Source organism: Zootoca vivipara, chromosome 11 (assembly GCF_963506605.1).
Source record: "Zootoca vivipara chromosome 11, rZooViv1.1, whole genome shotgun sequence".
In the NCBI taxonomy this organism is placed as follows: domain Eukaryota; kingdom Metazoa; phylum Chordata; class Lepidosauria; order Squamata; family Lacertidae; genus Zootoca; species Zootoca vivipara.
The window spans coordinates 60,084,692-60,107,499 of NC_083286.1; the positions used below are offsets into that span (position 1 = coordinate 60,084,692).

General features: G+C 43.8%; 1 protein-coding gene across 1 annotated transcript in view; it reads left to right on the forward strand.

Moving 5' to 3' along the window:
* Positions 1-18,413, forward strand: part of CELF4 (CUGBP Elav-like family member 4) — a 701,688-nt gene extending 683,275 nt beyond the window's left edge. Inside the window, exon 14 of the mRNA XM_060280393.1 lies at positions 17,492-18,413. The gene's annotated coding sequence lies outside the window, so the exon portion shown is untranslated. The remainder of the gene's footprint in view (positions 1-17,491) is intronic.
* The last annotated feature ends 4,395 nt before the right edge of the window (positions 18,414-22,808 follow it).

Genomic DNA, 22,808 nt, shown 5'->3' on the forward strand with positions numbered 1-22,808 from the left:
ATCTGAGGTTGTTGATATTTCTTCCGGCAATCTTAATTCCGGCTTGGGATTCATCTAGTCCAGCCTTTCGCATGATGAATTCTGCATATAAGTTAAATAAGCAGGGAGACAATATACAACCTTGTCGTACTCCTTTCCCAATTTTGAACCAATCAGTTGTTCCATATCCAGTTCTAACTGTAGCTTCTTGTCCCACATAGAGATTTCTCAGGAGACAGATGAGGTGATCAGGCACTCCCATTTCTTTAAGAACTTGCCATAGTTTGCTGTGGTCGACACAGTCAAAGGCTTTGGCATAGTCAATGAAGCAGAAGTAGACGTTTTTCTGGAACTCTCTAGCTTTCTCCATAATCCAGCGCATGTTTGCTATTTGGTCTCTGGTTCCTCTGCCCTTTCGAAATCCAGCTTGCACTTCTGGGAGTTCTCGGTCCACATACTGCCTAAGCCTGCCTTGTAGAATTTTAAGCATAACCTTGCTAGCGTGTGAAATGAGTGCAATTGTGCGGTAGTTGGAGCATTCTTTGGCACTGCCCTTCTTTGGAATTGGGATGTAGACTGATCTTCTCCAATCCTCTGGCCATTGCTGAGTTTTCCAAACTTGCTGGCATATTGGGTGTAGCACCTTAACAGCATCATCTTTTAAAATTTTAAATAGTTCAGCTGGAATATCATCACTTCCACTGGCCTTGTTATTAGCAATGCTTTCTAAGGCCCATTTGACTTCACTCTCCAAGATGTCTGGCTCAAGGTCAGCAACCACACTACCTGGGGTGTATGAGACCTCCATATCTTTCTGGTATAATTCCTCTGTGTATTCTTGCCACCTCTTCTTGATGTCTTCTGCTTCTGTTAGGTCCTTACCACTTTTGTCCTTGATTATGGTAATCTTTGTACGAAATGTTCCTTTCATATCTCCTATTTTCTTGAACAGATCTCTGGTTTTCCCCATTCTATTGTTTTCCTCTATTTCTTTGCATTGCTCATTTAAGAAGACCCTCTTGTCTCTCCTTGCTGTTTTTTGGAAATCTGCATTCAGTTTCCTGTATCTTTCCCTATCTCCCTTGCATTTTGCTTGCCTCCTCTCCTCCGCTATTTGTAAGGCCTCGTTGGATAGCCATTTTGCTTTCTTGCATTTCCTTTTCCTTGGGATGGTTTTCGTTGCTGCCTCCTGTATAATGTTACGAGCCTCCATCCATAGTTCTTCAGGTACTCTGTCCACCAAATCTAAATCCTTAAACCTGTTCCTCACTTCCACTGTGTATTCATAAGGGATTTGATTCAGATTGTATCTTACTGGCCCAGTGGTTTTTCCTACTTTCTTCAGTTTAAGCTGGAATTTTGCTATAAGAAGCTGATGATCTGAGTTACAGTCAGCTCCAGGTCTTGTTTTTGCTGACTGTATAGAGCTTCTCCATCTTTGGCTGCAGAGAATATAATCAATCTGATTTCGATGCTGCCCATTTGGTGATATCCATGTGTAGAGTCGTCTCTTGTGTTGTTGGAAGAGAGTGTTTGTGATGACCAGCTTGTTCTCTTGACAGAACTCTATTAGCCTTTGCCCTGCTTCATTTTGAACTCCAAGGCCAAACTTGCCAGTTGTTCCTTTTATCTCTTGATTCCCTACTTTAGCATTCCAATCCCCTGTAATGAGAAGAACATCCTTCTTTGGTGTCATTTCTAGAAGTTGTTGTAGGTCTTCATAGAATTGGTCAATTTCACTTTCTTCAGCACCGGTAGTTGGTGCATATATATATATATATATATATATATATATATATATGCGCACAAATCGTTAAAAATACTCAAGAAAACAACTTCATCAGAGGAGATATGTTAGCCATCTTCAAATATCTTAAGGGTTGCCTCATGGAAGAGGGGATATGCTTGTTTTCTCCTGCTCTGGAGAGTAGGACTCGAACCCATGGCTTCATTCGGAAAAAACTTTCTGACAGTAAGAGCTGTTTGGCAGTAAAATGGCAGTAAAAAGGTCTCCCTCGGCAGTAAAACGGTGTCCCTTGGAAGGTGCTGGGCTCTCCTTCCTTGGAGGTTTTTAAGCAGAGGTTGGATGGCCATCTGTCATGGATGCTTTTAGCTGAGATTCCTGCATTACAGGGGGTCGGACTAGATGACCCTTGGGTCCCTTCTATGATTCTATGATTCCATGATCAAAACATTAAGGATCCCCAGTCAACATGCTCAATAAAACAAACCCATTTAAACAATTATATCAAAGGAGGTAAAATGGCAATCAGAACAATTGAAGTCAGGAGATCAGGGGAACACTTGACTAAATAGGTGTGTCTTCAAGAACTGGCAGAGTGCCAATGCTGATGGAATTGTGTTTAACTAAGTCCTACTCAGAGTACACCCACTGAAATTAATAAACCTAAGTGAGCCGTGTATATCAATTAATTGATTGACTGAATGTATTTTTCTCCCAAGTTGGGATTCATTCAAGGCAGTTCACAACATTCAAAAACCTCGTTTCAAAATACAAAGTAATTAGAACCAACTAGTTTGAAACTATAAAAATACAATAAAACACATTTAGAACCAGCATTAAAATACCAATTGCCCTGATAGCACCTAATTTTCAAAGGTGTGTCTAAATTGGAAGGTATCAAGCCTGCTAGCAGAAAGATAACAAAGAGAGCCATTCTAAACGCTCTTGGGAGGGAATTTCCAAAATCTGTGAGAAGCGCTCTCTCTCTCTCTCTCTCTCTCTCTCTCTCTCTCCCACGTCACCACCAACCATGCCTCTGAAGATGATGAGAGTGAGAGAGGGTGCTCACCTGCGGATCTTAGCACCTGGGCAGGTTCATAAAGGGAGATGCAGTCTTTCAGATAGCCTGGGCCCAAGCTATATACTCTGATTAGGGCTAGTATTGAATAGGGGTCTCTCGTATTTCTGCAGGGAGACATTTGCATACCACTGGTACCACTAGTGTAAAGGCCCTGCATCCTTTATAATGCTGTTATTTCCTTTGGGGTCCTGTGCGTAAGCTGCTTGATCAGCTGCCACAGGATAGCACTTGTGAAGACATCCCTGATGACGAGACACACAATTTCCTCTGAACATCTGATTAAATGAACAACAGACCTAAGCCTCAGTCAATGCATTAAGGCACTCTGCTGAGATATGTCAATAAAAGCCTCTCTCCTATACTAGGGATGGCTGAATCTCTCAATGTGGGTTTCTATTTTTCTGTTTTCCCCATTTCAGCACCAATTTGTGAATCTTACAAAAAAAACCACACACAAACACACACAAAAAACTTTATGACTTTCTCCCTAGTGAGGGTATTTAGGCTTGCAGTTTTGAGCATGGTAAGACATGATTTTTAAGGCAGAGAATTTCTTCATTTTTTTTAAAGTAGGGAATGTTGGATGATCAAAAGTGAAAATTAACTTTACCCTTGCAAAAATTGAGAATATTTTCCCCTTGGGGGCGGGGGTCAATGATTGGAGCATTGCATGGGCAAGAGGGGGGGTGAAGTTTGAGGGTGGAAATGCTATTTTGGAGCAGGGAGACTGATAGTGATGACGTCATGGCAGAAGAAGACCATTTAGGTATTTCCCCCTCAACCCCAGATGGGCGAACAAGTCAAACTTTTGCATAAAATGAGTGAATTAATAAGTCTGCATGTGGAACTCTATCCTGCTCCTCAGCACTGTCTCTTTCCCTTGGACTCAACCCACTGGAACCCAAGGCACACATTTGCCGCCTTGTTAAATACTGGAATAGTAACCATTTGTGGTGACGAGGCACAACATGAAACCAATTGACTTTGCCCATTGGCGATGCATCTGAAAGCCAAGATGCGTCCCTAAGCTGGTTGAACTTTGCTGTTTTGCCCTCTGCCTTAGAAAGTGGATAAAAATGAATTTGCTGTGCTGGTTCTATTTTGTACCTGGGGGTATCGACAGGAAACGGCATTGCCGCTGCCCTTCCAGTCCCAGATGTGAATGGCACCAGGATGGGCTTTTAATGAGCACAACCCGATTACTGTCACGACCGGAGGAGAGTGAGCCCCGTTTGTTTGCGTTCCATGGAGTGGTGGGGATCTGTTCTCAATCAGAATAATCCAATTTAAAGGAATGATTCATATTAGCGAACACATCTGTCGGAGGCCAGAGCAGAACCCTGGTGTTAGTTTAATAAATGACGTTCATTAAACTCAGCTGAAAATATAATCTGGAGAGACTGATGGAGTGAGCAGAGCAAAGAATAAGCAAAAGGAGCTGGCAATTATCAGCCGTCATTTGTTCTGCCGCCACCGCAGAAGTGGGGCTTGTTTGCTGAAATCTTAATTTCGTTTGGCTGAGGTGGAATCCATCAAAAAGGTCCATACACCAGACAAAGCCCTCGTTTCTCAAAATCTGTCAGTGCAGGGGTGGACCAGGCGTTGGGGCTGGGGGGGGGGAGCCAGGATGTTAGCAGTTTTTCCTGATCTGTCCTGTACCAGGACGAAAAATTCCCAGGTCAGAATGGATGGGGAAATGCTTCTCTGGGGATGAACAAATGAGCTCAGCAGGCAGAGAGCAAGCCTCCTCAAAGAAGCATTGTCAACAAAGATGCTGTCCTGTCTCTTGCCTCAGTTACTCAGTCCCTAGTTGCTTCCGGACTAGATGACTGCCATGCTATCTAAGTAGGGCTGCCTCTGAAGCCATTCCTCTCGCAATTCTTCATGCAGCACATGGTTAAACTATGGAACTTGCTTCCATAGGAGGCTGTGATGGCCAACGATTTATTTTAGCTTTAAAATAGAGTTGGGCTGTTGTGGGCTATTGGTTGATACTTCTGAATGCCAGTTGCTGGAAACCACGGCAGGAAGAGCAGGATCCTGTGCTCAGGTCCTGTGTGCAGGTTTCCCATTGTGGCATCCTATGAGGACAGGATGCTGGACTAGGTGGGCCATTGACCGGATCCAGCACCAAGCAGGCTCTTCTGACCTTCTTACATTTTGGAAGCTTCCACTAGTACAAAATGCAACTGCCCAGATCATCCTTTGGAGTCCGGGTGTGATACTCTAGTACTGTGTCAGCAGCAACAGCTAACACTTTGCTTCTGAGCCCAGTTCAAAGTGCTGGCTGTGAGCTCCGGAAGCCCTTGGTGGTTAGGCACTGAGTCACTTGAAAGAATGTTGTTACAAAAGTTGGGTGCCTCCCCCCTCTCTGTCAAGAGTTGGCAAGAGTCCAGGGGGTTCCAGGCACTCCCCCAGGGCCTGTGGCCCTTTGGAGAATTGAGACAGGGTGGAGACTGTTGTAGCTTTAAGAAATATGGCTTATTCACCTATTAACTCCTTCAGTCTGCAAGGAGGGAGTCCAGATCTTACAAAAGGGGCTTGTACCCCGCAGCAACCAGCCTGCCCAAGATGGATCCCAGCCTCTCTTCTTCCCTTTCCCCTTACCCAAGACTCCCTTTTCCTGTCACCTAACACCCAGTGACCCTGCCACCCTTCCAAACCCCCAGACTTTGTTCACAACACAAGGCAAGCGGCATACCTGCCAAGTTGCTGTCAGAGAAATAAGGGACCGAGCCGGAAATAGCAGACCGGAAGTAGCGCTGCTGCCATTTTGGAACTGGGCGGAGCATGCTCAGAAGTGACTTTTGCTGCTGCTTTGCCCAGTTCCAAAATGGCCGCTGCGCCAGAAGTCGCACTGCAGCCATTTTGGAACTGGGCAGAGCAGCATCAAAAGTCGCTTCTGAGCATGCTCCGCCCAGTTCCAAAATGGCCGTCGCGCCAGACTAAACCGGGGAAAAACAAAAAAAATCAGTTTTTTCAGCTAGGAACAGCTGGAAAAACAGGGATTTCCCGGGGAAAACGGGAGACTTGGCAGCTATGGCTTCAAGCGGGGAGGACAGTTTTCTTGCACTACAGTGGCCCTCAATGGCTCTCTGTTGCTTCTTGATGGCCCTAGTCTGGCCAGTGCGTTTTGCATAGGCTAACCCATGTAGTCTCTATTTCTCCCTTCACATCCCAAATAATCAAAATCCTACCATTTATTAATTTATATGGTTTAGGGGGTCCACCCCCCAAAAAATCTATAACACCACATACACCCATATGAACCTACCCTTAAAATGGGCCGCTTGTGCAACTGCCAGCGGGTACAACCATAGCAAGTTAAGGTAAAGGTAATGTAAAGAACCCCTAGATGGTTAAGTCCAGTCAAATTTGACTGTGGGATGCGGTGCTCATCTATGCTTTCCGGCTGAGAAAACTGCCGTTTGTCCACAGACAGCTTTCCAGATCATGTGGCCAGCATGACTAAACTGCTTTTGGCACAACAAGACACCGTGATGAGTGCCAGAGGGCACAGTAACGCCATTTACCTTCCCGCCACAGGAGTACCTATTTATCTACTTGCAGTGGTGTGCAACGGGAGATCACTCCGTCACGGGGATTCAAACTGCCAACCTTACAATAGGCAAACCTAAGAGGCTCAGTGGTTTAGACCCCAGTGCCACCTGCTACAACCATAGTAGCAGGTGCATGAGAGAGGGCTCTTCCAGGGATGGCCCCCCCACCTATGGAACACCATTCCATGAGAATTGTGTTTGCCTCCTCCCTTGATCTGGCTTTCAATTCCCAACTGGCTTAAGATCAGGGAGTTTGTAGCAGTATATTGTAGCAATCCCATGCTTGGCACTAGAGGCTGAACTGCGATGGTTTTATATGGGTATATTATCTGCAGCTTATCAGTCCTGCATTTAAGGAGCTGGATTATGTATTGATTCTAATTGTGCAGTTTATAATGGTGCTTGTTGTTTTATTAGGCTTGCTCACATGTTACAAATGAGCATAAGTGTGTACACTTTTTTTATTTATGCGGCTCAATGAATCTGTACACTGGTACACACTGTACTCTTGCTGACCATGAAGTGTGAACAACTGTATGAATGTACAACTCCACGGTTGTGTATGCAGGCACACAGCTCATTGCATGCAATACGTGAGCACGCCACTGTGATCTTATATGGTGAGCCATTTGGGGATGTGAGAGGTGATCTCCTGAAAGGCAGCATAGAAATGCACCTTTTTTTAAAAAAAAAGAATCAATAAAATCGGGCCATGAGTATGGGAACATCTTTAGCAAAGTAGAGCCCATTTAAAACAGCTGTCGTTTATACCAAAGGAGCAGACAACATTGCCCTCCTCGAAATGCGAAGGAAGAAAATTGCAAGGGAAGACATTGTAGATACCCTCCAATCTATGTCCAATGAAATGCCATGGTCTCCCACTTCTTCTGCTGGGTTATTTACCCCCCGGCCCCCAGCCCCACCTCTACCACCATCTTTTTTTATTCAGACCCCATGACATTTCTTGCAGGCCAAGGCATTGTGCCGCCTCTGCCCCCCCCCCCAGCCCACCAAGTAGGAAAAAGGACAACAAAGAATGGTTTTGGATTGAAACAGACTATGACTTTATTGAATACAAGACGCAAGAGGTTTGGCTTGGGCATGGGGTAATCGTTTACTTCTGGCCCGCATGCTGAAAATACCGCCATGGGTCAATCTGGCAGGGGGGGGGGGTTCCTAAGACTTACATCAAATAAGAGGACCCTTGTGGAGCTCGGTGTATGGGCGAGTGCGGTTGGCCCTGGGCCCCAACGGGACATAGGCCACTCCCCCTGTATCCCTTTAACAGGATACCGTACCATTGGAGGGACAGGAAGGAACGACAACCTCCCCTCCATCCAAGGCTAAGATTGCCCCAACCTCGGCTCTTCGTACCTGATAAGAAAAACCAGGTAAAGGGTCCAGGTGAGGTTTGTTTAAATGCCCCGGGAGCAGACCTACTTGAGCTGCAGCCATCGGGAGCCTTGCAGAGCACATGGCTTCCCCTTGCCTCTGATCTCCCCATCAAAGCAACAGTGCCATGTGACGCCTTTGGCCCTTTCCCAGCCTGACTCTCCCATAGCTGCCAAGTTTTCCCTTTTCTCGCGAGAAAGCCTATTCAGCATAAGGGGAAATCCCTTAAAATAAGGGATAACTTGGCAGCTATGGACTCTCCCGACCTGTATTTTCAAAAACTCAAGTTAGCCTTAGCCTTGGTCTGTTGGATTGTGATTAATGAGCTGGTCCTTGATGTGGCTGAATCTCCCACTTGGTTTTTTGGTTTTGTTTTCTTTTCTTTTTGCAGAGCCTTTGTTCACCTTTCATCCCATTCCATCTCCCTCATTGGGTGGGAGGTTTTTAGGGGGGTGGTTTTTAGGGATTCTTTTATGCTGGGGTGTGTGTGTTTTTAATATGTATGGGCTGACAAGAGCAGCCCTCAAGTCCCAAGCAGAGAGGCGGGGAAAAAACTGAAAAGAAAGAGAAAAGAGTAATGGAGAAGGAGGCAGACCTTGACCTCATAAGCTTTCAGCACTGATTAGAGCGGCGCACCGTGTCATCCACCTTTCCTTGTTGAGGGCAGCCTGGCTGTGAAGTGATCCCCCCCCTCCCCTGTCCCTTCCAACCCTCTTTAATCAGTTTCCAGGGTTTCTGTCTTGGACACAAGGATACCATCTATTTGGGAAATGGGCACAGAACCTATTTAGACACATGCGGGTGTTTTCTTGCTTGGTCATGGTTCAAAATTGTACCCCGTGGCAATGGCTTACGTAAGGTGTTTTGGTTTTTTAATAAATAATAATAATCTAAATAACAAGAATAGAACAGTACAGATCAATGAAAACTTAAAAAGAGGTATATGCAAGACTTTGTTTTAGCAAGAGCTCACAGGAGCTCAACTCTGGCACCTCTCCTCTTTATATTAGAAAAATAGCACTGGGTATACAACAATTAAAAGTGATGCTAAGAAAGCGTCGAAATGTAGAAAGACCTTTACCTTGATTTGAGAAAAGAGTAGAGACCAGGCAAGGTTCCTTGGAGAGGGTACTTCACAAGTAAGGCCCCATCGCTGGAGGGGTGCTCATTCAAGGCCAAAGTTGCTGAGAAGTTAGCTTTAATACAGACCCTCCAAGTGTCCCTATTTTCCAGGGATGACTCAGATTTACAGAAGCTGTCCCGGTTTCTGATTTGATCCCAGAATGTCCCGCTTTTCCTTTGTACGTCCCTGTTTTCATCCGAGAAGGTTGGAGGGTATGGAGTTATCTGACCCCTGAGCTATCTGAAGGCAGCCCTGTATAGGGAAGTTTTTAATGTTTAATGTTTTATTGTGTTTTTATATATGTTAGAAGCCACCCAGAGTGGCAAGACAGCATGATGGGGGGTATAAATAGTAACATTATTATTATTATATTATTATTATTATTATTATTATTATTATTATTATTATTATTTATGGAATAGGACGTCCCTATTTTCATCCGAGATATGTCAGAGGGTATGTTAATATCTTGTATTTGGCTCAGTCATCCACAGGCTGCAAATTCAGGCTTCGTTAGATTGGTGTCCTGTGATTTCAATATGGCACATCATTTAGGATTCCACCAACTGCAGTAGCTGTAGCTTCTGACCCATCTTCAAGGCTGAATCTATGAGCATCCTGCCAAGGAAGTACAACCCATTTCCAGATGCTGGTGGGGGGAATTTATTTTAGTGCTAATGCTGGGGATTAGTTTCCAAGAGGGAGGCAGAATTGATTTGCCTGTCGCCACTAGACATGTGCTAAATCTGAGAGTATTCATATGTGAGGAGCGAGGTGTGCAAGATTATTTTTAAAGATTAGATTTATGACTTGTGCTTATGAAATGTGCATTTGGGGTTGCAAAGCGTCCAGTTCACACTTCCAGGTATACTTCGCTTGATGATGGGGTAGCTGAGTGGGTGAATTTGAAAAGGATTGCATTATTTAATTTCCACCATTTTGTATTGCGGTTTAAGACCCTAGAAGTGTATGGTAAGGTCAGGAGGATGCAATAAAGATGAAATCGGTTTAAAAACGAACCACAGAATAAGAAAACTCACTTAAAATGTGTGCTATAATAGGTGCCAGAAATTCAACAGGGAAGGGGAGCCTGTCTGATCTCAGCCATGAGGGAAGTCCACAAAATTGGGCCCAAGACACTGTAAACACAACTCCTATTGGACACAAAGCTTTGGTCTGAGACATGGGGGACCAGTAGCAGGGACTCCTCCAAAGACCTTAGCTACTGGACTGGGACATAAGGTATCCTGCCCTCAAGTTGTTAAGGGTCATGCGGTTCAATACAACAAACCTGAGCTATCATATCAGCAGCCAGTGCAATCTTTTAAACATCAATGTCATGAGCTGGCGGTAATGCGTTCCCACCAACAGATGAGCTGCAGCATTTTGTACCAGCTGGAGCTTCTAGACCAGGCATAGGCAACCTTGTCTCTCCAGATGTTTTGGAACTACAACTCCCATGATCCCTGACCACTGGAGCTTCTAGACCAGGCATAGGCAACCTTGGCTCTCCAGATGTTTTGGAACTACAACTCCCATGATCCCTGACCACTGGCCCTGTTAGCTAGGGATCATGGGAGTTGCAGTTGCAAAACATCTGGAGAGACAAGGTTGCCTATGCCGGTTCTAGACCAGGCCCAAGGATAGACCAGGTCAAATGGTGGTCCTCCATAGGACGTGTCGTAAAAATTGAGCCGTGAGGTTAGCAAGGCTCTATGGAAGTGGTTGGTTTGGTGGGCTCATCACTATACTACATAAACCAGACAGCTGCGCCAACTCAGCCTGATGGAAGTTGTAGTCCCAAATGTCTGGACGGCACCAGGTTGAGGAAGGGGGGGGGGTGTAAACCTTTCTTCATTTATAGAGCAATCCTGCATGTGTTTATTCAGAAGCAAGTCCAATGTGTTCAGTGGAACTTACTCTCCGGGAAATGTGCATAGGGTTCTGCACAGGTAATGTGACACAGGTGTGTCAATTCGGCAAGTGTTGGACAGTATTCTTGTTAAAAGTTGTATGAAGGCAGTAATGCTGGTTAATAAGCATGGAGGGCATGCTGCGCCCTCCCCGTTTTGTATACAGAAGTTGCCAGGATTGCCAGGTGAACCTTCCTTCACCAATGGGAAGGTCGCACATGACAGCAGCAGGAGAGTTTGGAGTTGGGTGGGCGCATCTCTAGACTGTGGCACACAAGGCTCTGATCTCCCACTTAGTAGAATGGTCAGGGGGCTCAAGTGGAACAACTGGGGAGGGGGTGTCTGCTGCTACTGCCCCCTGGTGCCACCTGAGGCTATTGTCCTAATTCTGTCTAATGGCTGAGCTGTCCCTGCCTCCATCCATCCATCCTTTCCTACTTGGAGTCCATTACAGAGAATGGATCATGTCATGGCTATGGAGTTGGGGGGAGCCTGGGTGCTGTGACCTGCTTGCCATGATCAGAACGGCAAATGTTGTGGTGGCTATCTTCACCCTAGGAGGAATGGGACAAACCAATTTTAATTGCTGTTTATATTTATTCCCGTGCTAATGTTGTCCTTGGTTTTAATGTGTCTGAGTTTTTGCATTCGACCCACAAGTGAGCCTCTTCAGCAAATCTCTGGACTTGGAGCTCAGGCGACTACCGAAACTAGAGATCCCTTATATACTGTATATATTATTGGCAGGCTGAAAATAGGTGAAAGATGCTCAAGGGTGTGCCCACTTTCCAGCAAACAAACTCATGCACATTGATGTTTATATCCTACAAAAGGTGCTCAGAATTGTTTCTAAGACAAGCACCCCAGCTTTTCTGATGCAATTATTAAATTTCAGGAACATCGTACAAAGTGGGGCTTTGAATGTCTTTTTTTTAAAAAAAGTAAGAAGAAATTAATAAAAGTTTAATAATTAATAGTCCTATGAAAGCTTATTGAGTGATCTCAGGCTTCAATCAATCTTCAACATATGGGGACACCAATTTTCACCTTACTCTTCCTAGCTGGAGGTGTATCCTAGTTTTAGTGCAATTAAAAAGGAGTCAAGAAATATTTTTAGTTAATTGAGCCATACACCTTGAAGGTAATTTGAAGCTGCAGGCAAATAATAATAATAAAATATCCAACGTGCTAATTGAGTGTGGAAAGATTAGAGTTAGCTTGTTTCCACACAGCCAGGCCTAGCTCAGAGATACTGAGCATGCTCTTGGTTTCGAGGGGGTTTTGGTTGGGGAGGGAGACTGGGGGAGAGATGTGAGCAACTGCGGCTGATTTGTAACCCATAGAAAGCCCTCCCAAGTACCTGAGTACTCAATGTAAGGTTGTTTGAGTGCAGAACATTACTGGTAAGATGCTCTTGGGCTCTGGGAGCCAACTCCTTGGAGCGAGGTCCCTTTGCACATACCCCCAATAAAGTAATTCAGGGGACCCCAAAAGCTGATGGACATTGCCATTCAAATGGTGTGCATGTGATGTGTCTTGTGATTAATTATGTGCGGTGGGGCTTGCCTGAGGGCCCCCCCCCACAATTTTATTCAAGTAAGCACCCCGATTGGGTCTTCTGAAACCCTGCCAGATGGTGGGGTATTAATAATAATAATAATAGTAATAATAATATATAAATATCCTTGCCCAATATTGATCCCCCTGAAAGCAGCTTTGGGAGTGAAGTAGTAGTAGTGGGAGAGGTGGAAGAACACAGTGACTTCTGTGGCTTTGTGGCACAATGTAATATGGATAATGTGATGTGTGTGATGTAACACAACATGACGGCAACATCTAAGAGAGGAAGGGATTGCCCCCCCCCAAAAAAGGTATCTGCGTAGGATACCCAGATGGGCGTAGCCGGGGGGGCAGGGGGCAGCTGCCCCCTACCATCAAGTAAAACAATAGAAATACTTAACTGCTGAATCATGTCGCTTTTGCCCCCCCCCCCCAAAAAAAAAAATTCCTGGCTATGCCCATGGATACCCGTGTTGGTCTGTGTTAGCCAAAACATCAGAAAGAACTGGATATGCTTAGAGTGATGCATTTGTTGTAGTGTAAGCTTTCAGGGGGTAGAGCCCCCTTCTACAGGTGCACAAAGTGGTCCAGGACGTTGGCAGCAGTATGCATAAGTACCAATGAAACAGTTTTGAGACCAATTTGGGGGAAGCTGGCTATATGGGTAGTGGAGTTTAGGGCTTTCCAGGAAGGCAGCAATTTTGGCTTAGAGACAGGCTGGTCCTTTACTTGATGATGATGATTATGATGATGATGATACTTCATTTCTTATATCCCGCCCATCTGGCTGGACTTCCCCAGCCACTCTGTGTGGCTTTCAACAGAATATTAAAAACACGATAAAACATCAAACCTTAAAAACTTCCCTAAATAGGGCTGCCTTCAGATATGCCTTGGAGGCTCTTAGCCCCTAGTTACAACGTTTGCAGGCTAAATGGGGAAGGTTTGGAGGATATGAACTGGCTACTGTAACTCTCACAGACGATCTAGACATTGTGCTTGCATTGTCTCCTTCGCATCTGTGGTGGGATGAGGTGATCAGGTGCAAAAAGGGCATTTTAAATACAGCTTTGCTGCCGCGGTATTTCCTCATGCTCGCACAGACTGCTTTTGATAAGCGAATCTGCTTTTTACGTCCAGGGAACAGAGAACTCGTGAGCTGGGATGTGGGGGTGTGGAGAGGAGTATCTCAGATTGGCACAAGCCATTGGTAGGAACCGAACACTGATGCAGAAGTGAACCTATGGGGAAATGGAATCATTGGTTTGAGGAAGGGTACCTTCGTGGGATCGTGGAACTTTTAGTAGTAGCTGGAATTCATATGCCTGCCGTATGTTCAACAGGCAGGCAAATAGCTCAGTCGCACCGACCACACCTCCTTCCTTGTTTATTTCCTTCACCCTCCAGGTGTGGTTGGGCTCCAACTGCTCTCCAATTCCCACCATCCCTGATTGTTGTCCATGCTGTCCATTGGGGATGGTGCGGCACCACATTGGCGATCCTTGCTTTGCACCTTTGGGAGCAGTGTTAGAAACTGAGATATATATATATAAGCTAGGCGCCAAATGCCTCCTTAAACCAGAGTTACAGCTGCCAAAAATGGAATGCCTAGTTGCCATTTCTGGCCAGACAGCTCTCAAGTTGCATTTTTCAAGACAGCTTTTTGGTTCCTGGAATGCGTTCCGATTGTGTAGGTAAAATATCACAGATAGAATTCTACAGGGTGTGTTGCTAGTGTATGAAAAGAGTCAAGATCCACCATCCAAGATGGTGGAGATGTCAGGCTCAGGCACTATCCTGGCGCCCGGGCATCGTCACTTGGTCGCGAGTGGTTGATAGCCAGGTGCAAACTGCGCCTGGCAAATTTCGAATTATGCTGCTTTGGAGGAAAGAGACATCAAGTCTCTGCCCAGCACAAGGCCCCTTGGGAAAAGGAGTTGGGGGGGGCAGACTCCTGTCTTTTACTGGTAGTAGGCATATCCCATCCAGTTGAGGCCTGCAAAAATGGGAATGGCTGGGGAAGGCTTGCTCTTAGGTTAACAGGGGATGGTTGGCAGCCAATATATTTTCCCAGACTTTGCGAACCAACTTACCGGCGTCTGCTGTCATCCATCCAACGCATGCTTATTTTAGCTGCCACGACATATTGTTTTGTTATTGGTCACTGTTTATTATGTGTCCACACGAACTGTCTGTATATGTCGGTGTGTCTCTTGCTAGGCTTCTTCCATCCCTGTTTTATTTACTTAATTCCTTTTCCGTTTCCTTATTCTTTTTCTTCTTTACGTTTGATCGTGCGTGTTCATTAGAGCTTTTCGGAACGATGCTGTGTTTTGGTGTTTATTTTAATCCCCGTTTCTTTCTTTCTTTTAAAAAAACCAAAACCTTATGATTTCATATATTATTATTATTTTCGCCGTTCTAATCTATACCTTTCCTTCCCGCCTTCCCACCTTTTTTTTTCCAAACTATATATAAATACAAAGATATCTATATAAAAAAAAAATCTTTTCTTCTTTTGTCATTCAATCAAATTCCAACAATACCAACCAAGAGCCAGTCAAATCCACCACAGTCTCGCGCTGAGCTAGGAAAAAAGTTCACGTAATGACAGGAAAGTGGAGAATACAGTCCCCCAGTCCGTAAGTTCAAATCAACTCGAAGTTGAAAGTGTGACATGATGGCGCCATGTAACGAAGCCAAGAATTGGTTGCATGACATGCCGTCTAGTTTCGTGGAGGTGCTGTGATTGAAGCATTTTTTCTTGGATGTTGTATCAGTTGATGATTGGCCAGTCATGATCACATGTGCCTTTCTTGACTTTTGTGCTGCCACGGTTTTTTATTGCTGTGCTCATTTATTATTATTATTATTATTTTATTTCCTATTATTTGTTCGTTTCCTTTAGTGCTTGCAGTGGTTTCTTTGTTGTTTAATTTCTCGTTCAGCGGTTTTCGCTTCTTTAGATTATCACACGGAAAGAGGGGAAATGTGAATTCTTAATTCTTTCGGGGGCGGAAAGGGGGATTGTTATAAATGTATGAGTAATTCCTAGTTTTTTTATTTAAAAAAAGGAAGCAGGGAAAAATGTGTGATTGGTATTCTTGCACTCTAAAATCTTGTGTTTTCTTTTTTTAATGGATAATTGGGGGCCTTTTTCAATTGATCTTTTTTTCTTTCTTTCTTCCTTGAGATATTTCAAATCCCTCTCAAAAATTCATAGAGTTAATCGCAGCAGTTTTTACAAATGGAAACAGCTACCTTCCAAAGCAAGCTAGAAAATAAAACCTGCGGCTTCTAACGTGCCTTATTAGAATTCCTAATTTGCTTCATAGCGCAATAACTCTCAATAAATCCATCCTGTCTGGGGAGGGGGGGTTGTTATTTGGGGGAGAGAGAAAAAATCCTGATTCAAAAGTAAAATGCATTTTTTTCTTTTCGTTTGTTTGCAACTGAAAAAGGGTCCTAGATGAGTGTTTTCCTTTTTTTATTTCTTCTTCTATTCTTATTATTTTCGGTGTTGTAATTGTTTAGACTGCTGTGTACGGTTTGCTGTTTGTTCAATCAACAGTGTCGGAAACCTGCCAGCATGGTTTGATATAACGCATGACACCTTCTCCACCAGAGGGGAGCTTTGCAGTTTCTAAGTTTCTTGATGTAATAAATCACCAAGTGTATAAGAAGAGAAACCTGCTTGCTAGCAAGAGATAAGAGCTAATCCGTAATGATTAAGCATCCTCCTTAAATGTCAAGTTTAGTTGGATCATGATTAGAAAAAAAATATTTAAGAAATGTTAGCTTTACATTTTTAGTTTATTTTATTGCCGAGAGAGAGAGTAGGAGAGGAAGTTTGTTCCAAGTAATTTTATTTTTTGAAGCCACCTGTGCAAAAAGTGTTTCTTTCTGCCATTTGCAAAAGAAAATATCTTACTGGCAGCTTAGCTGCCCATAGAAAGTTGAGAGGGGGAAAACTTTGAAAAGGACAATTTCCCCTTGCTTTCCTATAGCCGTCCACAAAATTAAGCTAAGGAGCATGTGCCAGGCGATGACCCAGCTGCGCAAATCAGAGTCTTGACTTTTTTCATGGTAGAAAAACAAAAGCTTGCGGAAGGGGTGGTGCAATTCTAAATTGTCTTGGTCAAACAGAGGAAAGTCACTTTGCTTAGGTTAGGTAGGTAGGTAGGTAGGTAGATATAGATATATAAAAACTATAGTATCTTTTTCCAGCCTCCAGAGTGCAGGGTACACGTCTGAGAAAGTCCGTGTAATTCCAGAGCTCCACGAAGCCCTACACAGCACGCTTCTGTTTTGGGTCGTAGATGAATTCAGTGACTTGGGGGAGCGCAGATGAATTCAGTGACTTTCCTGAATTCAGTGACTTGGGGGAGCGCTCCCATAGTTTGACAGTGTGGAAGCACCCTGATATTTGGCAAATGCAGAAATGTGGGACTTAGCAGAGAAGGTGGCAGAGCCTAGGCAACACGGCAGCCCCGAAGCTTTGTGGCAACCGAGGTGCAGGACACAGAACTCTCTTGAGAACAGCTTTGCACACTCATTGAGGCATCCCGTCTGCAGTGAGCGTGCAATATCTGGCGCTGTCTCATAATCTGAAGTGAACGGGGAGGAGCTCACTCGTGCGAAAACCGCACTTGAAGGCTCCAGTTCCCAAACAGACAAGGAGCCGTGTGAAATCAGACTGTGTATGAATGCATATTATCAGGACACAGTATTGCTATTTCAGATTTTATGATGAGGCAAAGTTCCTTGTAGTCAGGGGCCGTTAGGAGCTAGGAAAGCACCGGAAAGACATTGCACCACTTATGAGAGATGGATTACATAACATTCTAAAAATGTTCCAAAGCAGTTTAGGGATCTGATCTTGAACCCCTTCGCCAAATTTGCATTTAGTTCCCACAATGAGAGCAAGGTTGTCTTGGAAACAGGTGTTCTCCTAAATTTCCTTTTTTCTTTTCTTTTTTCTTTTTAGGTATACACTTTTGAACTTCTCTTTCCCTTGTCAGTTTTCTCTATCTTTCATTCTTCCTTGTTTAATTTATCAGAGGTTATTTTTCTTTTCTTTTCTTAACTGGTAAACGTGTGTTGGTTAAATCTGCAATGACCTTCTTCATCTCTTTTTAGGGCATCAGCTGAATGGGCCACATTTAGAGAAATATATATATATATATTAAATAAATATATATAGGAACGAGAACTGTTGGATTACACCTTTAACATATCAGCAAATATCAGTCAAGCTGAAGACTCCAGACTTACTCTCTTTCTGATTGTTTAGACTGTACCATTTCTTTAAGAAAAGTCACGTCAGCTGGGTTCGAAAGGACATAAGCTTGAAACAGAAACATAAATAACAACAACAACAAAAATCACGACAGGAGCAAGATCGTCTAGGATTTCTGCAGTGAAACTGATGTTACCGCAGCGGCTTTTCTCCAAACAGGAAATGCAAACCTTGATACTGACAAGAGGAGTGCCTGTTTGCCACCAAGGATGCAGTTGCTATGGAAACCCCATGGCACCAGTCACTAAGCATCTTTATCTGTCATTCCTTAGCTATATAGGGACCAAAGGACATAACTTTTTATCGCAGACTTGTAGCTGTATGTAAATTACAGAAGTTCTTTCCTTTTCTCATGAGCTGTTCCTATAACAGGTTTTGAGAGCAATTATATGAAATATGTAAAAACTAAAAAAAAAAACCGCTTAAACGCTTTTAAAAAATGGCAAGATAATAGTTCTTTGATACTTTGGGAGGATCTTTACATTAATTAAGAGTCTATGAAACTTTCGTATGGTTTTCTGTATAATATGTATGGATTGAATGCTTAGAAGGGGAAGGTTGAGGTAGGTGGGTGTCTGTGAAAAGCAGACAAAGGGAAAGGACAAGCAGATCACTGGACTAGAAAGTGATGGTGATGATGATGATGATGATGATGATGATGATGAAAAAGACGCAAAAGACGAAGACAAGAAGGCTGGTGCAAAGTAGAAAGAACACAAGTTTGTAAATGCTTCTGACTCCACCCGCCCTAAAATAGCTGTACAGAATTTAAAAAAGAAAAAAAAGTTTAAAATACCTATATAATAGGGGGGGAAAGGATTAGATGACATAAAAAGCAAAAATAAAAAATGAAAAAGCAAAAAAAAAAATATACATAGAAGTTAGCATTAATGCTAAAAAAAAAATCCACAAAGATGTTGTAGAACTGTAACTTTTGTAGAGTTTAGAATGAAATCAGTTCCTGCTCTCAGCCAACTGCTGTTGGAAGCTGTGTCTTATTGGGGGTGGGGGGAAGGGGGGGCAAAGGAGAATATGGCTGAACTCGGCAGCTTTTTAAACTGCAAGCATTCCAGCTAGTAATAAATAAATAAAACTAATAAGCAAACGAAACAAAACAAAAAAAATCTCAATTCCTGTAGGCAACGCAAACGGGGACGGGGTGGGGGGACTTGACGGCTATCTTCTTACAGACTATCGGAAGTTAGTTCGAACTTGACGAAAAATAAATAAACTGGAAAAAGAAAAACCACAGCTAAGACGCTTTCATGTTTCCATAAGCTGTCGCCAGCAACCTCCAATCATCTTTCGCTTCAGTAGCTTCCATATTTGCTCTAGAACCCTTCAGGACAGGGGTGGGGTGGGAGTGGGGTTTAGCCTAGAACCTTAATCTTAAAAACAAAAACCACAAAAAACATTTTAAAAAATATTTAAAACACAAAAACAAAAACAAAAAATAAAAAAATTACAAAAATGCAATCTCTTTGAAGAATTTCTGAAACTGTTTACAAGGAATTTTGAAAAACAGGGGGATGTTTAAAAATAAAAGATGCTGGCTCTGTTTTTCTGTAAATAAATTTGCATATTTTGTAGGACTTTTAATTGTAATGATAGAGAAAAAAAATCAAGGAAAACTATTTAAGGAAAGCACGATATTTATCTTTGGTAAATGACTTTAGAGCAGTTTTAAAAAGTTGCTTTAAAATCTGAATCAGAAAAATAGAAACAATGAATTATTTAAGAACACATATATTTTAAAGTATATCATATTTATTATAATTTATTTCCACTGTGTTAAAACTTGGTTTTAAGGGTGTGTTTTTTCCCCTTTACTCCATTTTATTGGACTGAGAACGATGACACTGTTCTTTTATGAATAATTGTTTGCCTTTTTGTTTAGATTTGGGGGAATTTCTTATTTTGTTTTTTAAAGAAACTGTTCTCTGTCTTTCTCCCTGTTGGGCCTGATTTTGAAGTCTTTATACTGGCTAAACACCCCCCTGGTCTTCTCTGGTTATTTGGCTGGGATGAGACCACTGAAACAAGCCCCTAATCTAGGTGTGTAAATGCCTCCGCAGTTCCATACAACTGCTCTCTGATTCTCAATTCCCTAAAACTCCTTGTAATCTTCTGTAATTATTGAATGACGCTTACCAGCTTAGCCCTAAATAAAGCACAGTTTAAAAAAAGAAGAAGCACGCTTTACTTCTCAGTGGTTTCCATCCCCCCCCCTTAATGTGTTTGCTCTGAGAACCAAATGAATCGCTTTCGACTATTTCATTAATATACATTGTTTGAGTATCAGAACAAATTCCTTTGTGATATAAAACACATCTCGCTGGACTGAATTAGCGACACAGTTTCATTTAATGTCTGCTTGGTATTCCACAGCCATTGACCTTAAACCTAGTAGGGGATGAGATCAAGAAAAAGTACGCACAAATTAGAGATATTGCTTCTCCCAACACAAGGCGGCTGTTTGATTTCAGATTTGGTGGGCTTCTTTATGCTGAAAAGGAAGAAGCCCAAAAATTCAAGACATTGCCCATCAGTGGCAACACGGGGAAGTTTATGGCTCTGTGATTGAAACTCCTGGATGGATGTGCAATCCTAACTTCTCCTTTGAATTGTCATTGAAACCTCTCCTTTTTTTGCATGCAAATGCAATTTTTTCAGCAGTGGTGTCGCACAGTGGTTCTGGTGATGATAATAACAGTCTGCCCAAGGGAGCAGTCAAGCCTCAGAATTTTGCCCTAGCTGCAGTTTCAGGGGCAGCCCCACATAGAACACATTGCAGTAGTCCAGCTTGAAGATTACATTCAGATTTGACTGCCTTCGTTCCAGCAGCATGCGGTCAGTGGACTAGGGGGACTAGACTAGTCCCCTAAATGTTCCCGGTCAATTAGAGCATTCAAGTATTAAAGCCTGTTGCCTCATTCCCAAAGCCCAGGAAGCTTTTGCCTAGCTTGGAGAGGGAGGCACAATGCTCATGTGTGTAACATCGTCCCCCACAAGCTGGCACCTCTGACCCTAACTGTTCCCTACGGACGTTTTCACCACGTGCCACTGAAGCAGTACAGAATCATGCAAATACAAAGGTTTTAACACTAGGCAGACTCCATTCATTTAATTTCAGGATTTATAAACTGCTACTCCGCATTCAGGGACGCAGGTGGTGCTGTGGGTTAAACCACAGAGCCTAGGGCTTGCCAATCAGAAGGTCGGCGGTTCGAATCCCCGCAATGGGGTGAGCTTCCCATTGTTCGGTCCCAGCTCCTGCCAACCTAGCAGTTCGAAAGCACATCAAAGTGCAAGTAGATAAATAGCTACCGCTCTTAGCGGGAAGGTAAACGGCGTTTCCGTGCGCTGCTCTGGTTCGCCAGAAGCAGCTTAGTCATGCTGGCCACATGACCTGGAAGCTGTACGCCGGCTCCCTCGGCCAATAACGCGAGATGAACGCCGCAACCCCAGAGTCAGTCACGACTGGACCTAATGGTCAGGGGTCCCTCTACCTTTTACTCCGCATTCAAATACCTGAAGGAGTGTCTCTACCCCCATTGTTCTGCCCGGACACTAAGGTCCAGTGCCGAGGGCCTTCTGGCGGTTCCCTCGCTGCGAGAAGCCAAGTTACAGGGAACCAGGCAGAGGGCCTTCTCGGTAGTGGCACCCGCCCTTTGGAACGCCCTCCCACCAGATGTCAAAGAGAAAAATAACTACCAGACTTTTTGGAAGATATCTGAAGGCAGCCCTGTTTAGGGAAGCTTTTAATGTTTAATAGATTACTGTATTTTAATATTTTGTTGGAAGCCGCCCAGAGTGGTTGGGAAAACCCAGCCGGATGGGCGGGGTATAAATAATATACTGTATTATTATTATTATTATTATTATTATTATTATTATTATTATTATTCAAAGAATACCAGACCTCTCCTGTGCTCCCCCGGAATGGCCATTAATCTTCATCCCTGTGCGCCCAGCGACACAGATGGGATGATCCTGTACACGCTATTAATCAACAGAGATAGCAGTAGTGACTGGAAGCGTGAATGTGAGCATCCTAAGGATTTATTCTATGATATTTACAGGACAAATCATAATGGCGTCTGCTCTCTTATTCAGCAACAGACAGAGAGAGAAAGAAGCGGTAAGGCATAACTTCCATCCTCAGAACTTTCCCAGCTCAGGCATGTGACACACCAGCCACCATGTTAGCAATGGAGGAGTGATTTGCTAACAGAGAGGTGTAGCAAAAAACCAGAATCATGTTAGAAGCACAAAGCCCACAAGCATTAAAAACCTACAAAGTTAGAAGGGAACCAGGGCCGTCTTAAGGGTATGCAATGCCATGGTGCAAAAATCCCTCCAGTGCCCCCCCCCATATTAAATCGGATTGGGCAGCATGCGCAAAGGATTCGTCTATTTCTAGCAATCCCCTGTGCTCAGAAATAAAACGGTGCACGAGCTTCAGTTCCATTCATGAATTCGTCTTCTCCTACGTAGTGCCTCAAGGAGAAAAGCGAATCTCTTGGGGGGGGGGGAGTGCAGGAGCCCTTAGCTTTCTCTCCTTCAGGCATCCAGATTCTCTGCTGGAGCTTCACGTCCCGTCGGGCTTCATGCCCGCTCCACGCCCGGAGCCGCCGAGGGAAACTTCACCGGGCCGGCGGGACAGGGGCGGCGTGGAAGAGGAAGGGTGGCGCCGGGGCGGGTGCTCGGCAGGGGCTTCACTGGCCACCCCATGCCGCCGGGGCCCAGGCGCTCTTCTCTGGGCAAGGGGGGGGGGGGGACACACAAAGGCAAATGGTTGTGGCAGGAATAAAACCAAGTCGTTGGAACTGAAGCGCACACATACACATATATGCAACCGTTTCTGGGTATATCGCTTCCTGGTCCACACACGGAAAGGCTATTTTCAAATGTATACAGGAATCAAACAGAGTTTACATCTTCCATCCTGATGTTAAACACGTTTACCTGGGAATAGAAAGCATCAGTTTTGCCGTAGAAAAGGGTAGCACATTTTTAAAATGAAGGTAATAAACAGAGCATCTGTAGCTAATTAGACGCCTGGAGAGCCATATAAAATGCATATATATATATATATATATATATATATATATATATATATATATATATATGCATACTGTGTTGACCAGCGTTAGC